Here is a 7,532-nt window from a genome sequence, read left to right on the forward strand (position 1 = left end):
TTCATTTGATCATTTATTATTTGGGTTATTTGTCTTTTTATTATTAATTCTTTTGAATTTGCTATATATTCTAGATATTAATCCTGTCAGAAGTGTAGCTGGCAAAGATTTTCTCTCATTCTGTAAGTTCTTTCTTCATGTTCTTTTTTTTAAATTTATTTTTTAGTTGTAGATGGACACAATTCTTTATTTTATTTATTTATTTATTTTTATGTGGTGCTGAGGATCAAACTCAAGTCCTTGCATGTGCTAGGTGAGCACTCTATCGCTGAGCTACAACCTCAGCCCCTCTTAATGTTCTTAATTGTTTCCTTTGTTTCACAGAAGTTTGTTAATTTGATGCCATCTCATTGATTAACTTTTGGTATTATTTCCTGAGCTTTAGGGGTCCTATTGAGCAAGTATTTGCCTGTCTCTATGCTGAAGTGATGACCCTATGTTTTCTTTTAGGAGCTGAATAGTTTCTGGCCTAATTCCTAGGTCTTTGATCCATTTTGAGTTGATTTTTGTGCAGGATGAGGGATAAGGGTCTATTCTCATTTTCTATATATGGATACCCAGTTTTCTCAGCACCGTTTGTTAAGGGGGCTATCTTTTCACCAATGTATGTTTTTGGCACCTTTGTCAAGGATCAGATGACTGTAGATGTGTGGGTTTATATTTGTGTATTCTATCCATTGGTCTATGTGTCTGTTTTTGTGCCAGTATCAGTTTTTGTTACTATCCCTCTGTAGTATAATTTGAAATTAGGTGTTGCAATGCATCTAGCATTTCTTATTTTGACTTAAAATTGTTTTGGCTATTCTGGGTCTTTTATTTTTCCAAGTAAATTTTAGGACTATTTTTTCTTGTTGTGTGAAGAATGTCATTATTGTTTTGATGGGGATTGCATTGAATCTGCATATTGCCTTCATTAATTCTGCCATTTTTCTTTGTTCTTGTACCAGGCACTCAACAGCTGAGCCACATCCCCAGCCCTACTTTGTATTTTATTTTAAAGTCAGGGTCTCACTGAGTTGCTTAGTTCCTCGCTGTTGCTGAGACTGGCTTTGAACTCATGATCCTCTGTCTCAGTCACTCGAGACACTGGGATGTGCCACCATGCCCAGCTATTTTAGCAATATTAAGCCAATTAAACCATTTTAGCAATATTAATTCTGCTTATCCATGAGCATGGGAGGTCTTTCAATTTTCTTATGCCTCATTCAACTTTTTTCTTCACTTTTCTATTGTTTTCATGTGGAGGTTATTCACCTCCTTGGCTAGATGTATTCCTAGGTTGTTTTTTGTTTTTAGTCAATTGTAAATGGTACTGTTTTCCTGATTTCTTTCTCAGCAGATTCAATTTGTGTAGGAAATCTATTAATTTTTGTGTGTTGATTTTGTAGCCTGATACTTTGTTGAATTTGATTAGTAGCTGGAGTAGTTTGCTGGGGTTTGGGGGATCTTCTAACTATAGGAGTATCTCATCTTCAAACAGTGACAGTTTGACTTCTTCCTTTCTTATTTTTAGTCCTTTCATTTCCTCCTCTTGTCTAATTGCTTTGGCTAGAATTTCAAGCACTATAAAAGTGGTGATTTTAAAATCAATAAAAGTGGTGATTTTAAAATCTTATTCCAGATTTAAAAGAAAGGGTTTCAGTTTTTCTCCACTTACTATGAGGTTGGCTTAGGTTTTTTCATATATAGCCTTTATGATGTTGAGGTAAATTCATACTATTCCTACTTTCTTCAGTGTTTTTATCATGAATGGGTACTGGATTTTGTCAAATGCTTTCTCTGCATCTATTGACATGACTTAGTGATTTTTGTCATTAATTCTATTTAGGTGATGAATTATGTTTATTAATTTGAGTGTGTTAAACAACTTACATCTCTGGATAAAGATTTTATTTTCAAACTTGTGACATACCAACCAAAGAACCTAAATCCTGGGACTAGAATATTTAAGAAAAACAAAACACTGGGGACAGGAGAAATGACATCAATAGTTTCTTAATCTTTTTAAGGTTTGTAACAAATATATCACTTTACACTTTAAGAAAAAATATCAGAGATAATATGTGGGATTTCATTTGGCTTATAAAAGATAGTTAAATACAATCTCTCAAAGAGAAAAATAAAAATTCAAGGTATTCTCCCTTATGAAATTTAAAAAAAATGTACTCCCTCATTAGTTTTTAAATACGTGGAATGGCACAATACATATTTGGGGGCACCCATGAGAGAAGCCATTGAAATTATTCACACTGCTATTTCTACTTTTAGAATATCCTTGATATACTCTGGGGTAAGTAAAAAAAATAAAAAGAATACCAAAATTAAAGTAGAATAGAGGAGAAAAGGAAGGAGGATGGGAGGATAATGAAATTGGCTAGTAACAACAAACATGATTTTTAAGGTTTCCTTGCTAATGTCACCAGATTATATATTTTAGCTCAATGGCACTGGGCTATTGGAAGTGACCAGAAAATGAGTGGAGTGTCCTAATGGGTCCCTGTTAGGTTTTCAACTAACCTGTAATTTGAATTGCCCACTAGAAGGGCTGATGACACAGCCTGGCTTGGTAAGGCTGGCTGTGGGGGGATTACTGCCTGTTCTTCTCTTTCTTTCAAGATTTCTCTTGAATGTCTAAGAACCTCTAAGAGTCAGCAGAACAAAAAACTCATCAGATTACACAGATTAAAAACAGAATAATTCTGAAAATGACTTAATCAAGAGCATGTTATCAATCTGTTTCCTGACAGGTAGTATGAACCTTAGAATAAATAAAACTCCTGTTCTCCTGTATATTTTAAATGTTTACTGTACTGATCTGAGGGGTTTTGAAAAATCTCAGTTTTAAAATATCCCTTATTGTTCATCTAAAATTGCCCCTTCTCTTAGTCTTGTATTTGATACTGTTGAAGACTACCCAGCAGTAAGAGAAGGCAAAAGTTTCAGGGGCCTTTTGGAAGAGACACATTGAGTTCATTTACTTGGAAAGAAAGACTTTATTCTAAGGTGTCTCTATTTTATCATTGAGACGTATTTTCAAAGCAAATCTTCTCTAAGATACTTAAGTACTCAGGATAGGACACATTGACTTATTAAAAGTTACAAAGCCTAAGGAAAGCGAGCACAAGTCAATAACACCACAATTCAGAATTCCAACATTTCCACATGATATCTTCACTATGAAATGCAAAAAGACTAGTAATGTGGGGCTGGGGATGTGGCTCAGCCGTAAAGTGCTCGCCAAGCACGTGGGAGGCCCTGGGCTTGATCCTATTTTATCATAAATAAAATAAAGGTATTGTGTCCAACTACAACTAAAAAAATAAAATAAAATATTAAAAAAAGACTAGTAATGTTTGAGTGAAATGATCTCTAATCTGTAAATGGAAGACTATGGAATAGGAAGGAGTTAGTACAGAGAGCTGCACCCCATGTCTGCTTTGTTCAAGCTTAAAAATTTAATTGACCATCATTTGGGTGGAGGGCAAGGATGAGGGATGGGTATAGATTGTTCACCCTCCCCCAAAAAAAACCCTCAAAAAATACAAACAAATTCCAAAACAAGAAACTTCTAATTAAAATACTTTAAGCAGATTGTTTTAGATGTTTATTTGATACTGGAAATGTGGTCAGCTAGCATGAAGTATTTCTCTTCATTACAAAAATTCCACATATTAAGGATTGAACAATGGGGGAAAATTTAGAAACATTTTTATTTTATTTTTTGCCTGAGCACTAAACCTTCTAAAAAGGCTCTACAAAATCTTGAGGAGAACAATCATACTCTGCAGTGAAAGGCCTGGGTTTTCCAACACAGCACTCATCTATTGCAATCAAACTCTGCCTCAGTGCAAACTCTGTAGACTTCTCTAATGAAGAATCATTTTCAAGCAGCATTTTTACCACCATCTGAAATGCTTCCATCCTGTTGGTCAACCTGTTTGGTCTCTTTGGGTTTTGATGCTATTGCTTTAGAGCAACTGTTAGCTGATTGTCTTCAAATACTTCTATGCCATCTGTTGGATGTGACTCTGGTTCTTTGGCTGGTTAGTGAAAAACAGTGCTGTGGATCCCGCCTCAAACTCAGAAATTTCAGGCAAGCTACTTTCATCTGATTGCTAAACTTTTTGGCAGTGCATTTGCTTGCAGTCAGTAAGTTCCTTTTCATGTAGCTTCCTGAGTTTGTCTAACACCTTCGATGAAGGAACTCCTGAGGGCAAATGTCTCTTGAAATTTTTAAAGACTTGTTAGGTCTTTTTTCACCTCTATGACACTGATGGAGAGAGTAAGTTTTGCTTCATTCTGGAGAGAAGCTGCTTCTATTGAGCCAAGAGCCAGATCTGCTGTGTGGAGAGTCCTTTCTTCCTGCCAGTGACTGTGTGCAACAGGAGCCTCTCTTTTATGAGGAGATTGGTGTATTGGTAATGCAAACAGTGGAGATTTTTCTTCTAAATCCATCCCTCATGTCCCTGTCCTCAAGCTGTGGGTTTACAGAACAATCATCTCTTGTCCTCGTAAAGCCAGATTCATCTCCTCTGCGAGGTGGACTCCCTCCCACGTCTTGCAAAAGCAGTGAGAATGGAGTTCCCCTCGGTGGAAAGAAGTGGCTGAGTGTAAGGATGGCTTTAGGCCTGAGCCTAAGCAACTCCATTTTAAAACTCCACTTTGAAACCTGGAGTCTCAACAGGCACACCTATGGAGCCCTCCAGTATGGCCCTCAGGCACAAACAAGTTACCTCTCCCCGCCCTAACAAGCTCAGAGTGAAATCTGTGTCATGTTGTCCTCACCCCATCAGGGAAAGAGGTAAGAAAATCAGTGGGGACCACCAGACCAGATGCTTTAACCCCAGGGCAAATGACATCACTGAGAAATCCAGTGGCAGCTGATAGGGATTGAAAGGGTGGTCAGAAGCCCCAAAATTTAGTATAAATAATGGAGTAAATGAATAGACATTCAGCCAGCTGACACTGATGTCCTCACGCTGGAGAGCCTGATGAGGACCTGGACTGACATCCCAACTCTTCCCATTGTTGGCTTGTTCCTCTGCATCCTTCTCACTGCTTTCAAACTCTACAGCCACATCTTGACCCTGGTGAGAGCTTCAACTTCTCACTACGACCCTCTCCTCACCCGGCTGTCAGCTCCACCTGAGAAGTGAAGTCTGCCTTGGCTCCTGACCTGATCACCATGGTCTGAATGAGTGTGCATCTGCTGGACTTAAAGCCTAAGGCTTGAGACTTTTGATCTGATACTTGACTTAGCATGCAGAGGAAATGTCTGTCATGAGCCTGTCATGATTAAGTGTGTTTGCAGTGCTTAGAATGAATCTAGCATTTTTTTTTTTTTTTTTTGCTGTTAATTGATTATATCTATTGCAGTGCCTAGCATTAAAGATTGTCATTTTCAGGGCTGGGATTGTGGCTCAGCAGTAGAGCACTTGCCTAGCACATGTGGGGCCCTGGGTTTGATCCTTAGCACCACATAAAAATAAATAAATAAAACAAAGGTATAAAAACATTTTCTAAAAAAAGGATTGTCATTTTCTTGATTAAGAACCTATAGAGTGAAATTGTACTGAGTGATTTAAGTGAATAAAGCATTGAAAAGGTCAGAAGCATGAGGACATTCTTTATTTCTCCCCCTCAACTGCATAAGTCTCACCTTTTGCCCATCACGACACTGAGAATTAAAAGCTAAGAGAAATAAAACAGCGGGAAAAAAAAGAGCACAAAACACAGAAACTAGTGTCAACAGCAGGGGCAGGACAGGCAAGCTCTGAGACGGATCAGGCTTCTGTGAAAAAATGGAGCCTGAGGGGCTGGGATTGTGGCTCAGAGGTAGAGCACTTGACTAGCACGTGTGAGGCACTAGGTTTGATCCTTAGCACCACATACAAATAAAAAAATAAAATGAAAATGGAGTCCATGTCTGCTTTATTTATAGCGGGAAATATCTAAGGCCTTCCATAGAATGTTCTTCACCAAAATAGGATAGAGGTGGGCTTTTCAGTTCCTAAAGGGACACACCCATCTCCAGTACTACTATGAGGGACCTTTCTAGCAGTGTGGAGGAGAAGGTCACATGCATTGGGTGATCTATTGCCATGGGAGAGCCACAAAAAGTTCCCAATGCTAGGCCTATCCCTCCCTGGCTTCCATGCTGAGAGAATGTCCTCATGTATTTCACGGATGACTTCCTGCAATGGACCACTTCTTTGATCACGAGAAAACCTGTGACTCTCATCATTACTCAGTAGTCAACATGATTGTAATGTCTACTGTAGCTTCCTTTACCAGGTTTGTCTAGCAGTGGTGGTTCCTTTGGCACAACACTATTTACTATATGGTAGCCACCACTGGGATGACATGGAGGAGGTACTAGTTCTCCTAGAAGTCTTTCATAATCATAGGGTCCCTTAGAGCACATTCCATTTCTTCTCTAAGCCACTACTCTGGGTTGCTGGGAGATGTGTGAAGATATCCTCTGCTTACCACCACTATCCCATGCTTTATATTGTTAAAAATCAGTGATTCCCTATCTTAAATAAGGCTCATGGAACAACTTTCCTATCTCCACTTCCACAATGCTTTGCCTCCTGTTCCATGTTAGAACATAAGAGGTCACTTATAAAGCAATAGGACTTTAACACTGAAACCTACAGAAACACATCTATCCAACCAAGTGCTGCCTTCAAAGATAATCATGTCAGGAGGCTCTGCACACTCTTAGAATATGAACAAACACTACCTGAACTCAGAAAGAACTGTGCTCTGGATCTGCCTAGTAAGAAAGATTCTGAGCCACATTAAGGTTATCACCTTGTGGTTACCCTTATTTTGCATGAGTGAAAGTTTCTTTCTGCTTGACCTTTAATGGTTACTAGTTTTGGCTGTGAATGAGTGTTTGAGAAGCCTGTTCAAAATAAAATAAAAAAATAACCACATTGTTCAGATGAGGCCTACCTTTGAGTCTTTAATAATAAAGAGTGAGACAGATTTGGGGAACCCAAAGAGAATGAAAATGGTTCAAAGAGATAGTCTCTGGTCCCCTTTGTATTCTTCCTTACTCAGTACTTGAGAATACCCAGCTGTGGGCTGGGGATGTGGCCCAGTGGTAGAACACTTGCCTAGTACTGTGGGAGGTCCTGGATTCAGTCCCTAGTACTGGAAAAATAAAATTATCTGTCTTGGTTTAAGCCTTCTGCTGATGAGGTTAATTTTTCTTTTCAAGTGTTTGAACAATTATGGACTTACATGTTTTGAGGATAGAATAAGCAAATATTTGCTTGCCACCAAGAGCCAAACTGATAGCCATGATACCCTGCCTGATATATTGTGACTACTTCAAAGGGAAGAAGTGTTTACACCCCTATGCCCTGGGTCTTTTTATTTTTTATGTCAGGGATCAAACGCAGGGCCTTATGAGTAGTAGGCAAGCACTTTACGACTGAGCTACATCCACACTCCTTTAGCTGGGACAGGAGTTAAGGGAAATGATAACATTCAATTAATACTGTTATTATTTCAATTGAAAT

At 38.5% G+C, this 7,532-nt stretch overlaps 1 pseudogene; it reads right to left on the reverse strand.

The window, feature by feature from the left end:
• Nucleotides 1-3,741: 3,741 nt before the first annotated feature.
• LOC114088636 (periphilin-1-like) lies at nucleotides 3,742-6,439 on the reverse strand (annotated as a pseudogene).
• Between the last annotated feature and the right edge of the window lie 1,093 nt (nucleotides 6,440-7,532).

This window comes from Marmota flaviventris, chromosome 3 (genome assembly GCF_047511675.1).
Source record: "Marmota flaviventris isolate mMarFla1 chromosome 3, mMarFla1.hap1, whole genome shotgun sequence".
Lineage (NCBI taxonomy): Eukaryota > Metazoa > Chordata > Mammalia > Rodentia > Sciuridae > Marmota > Marmota flaviventris.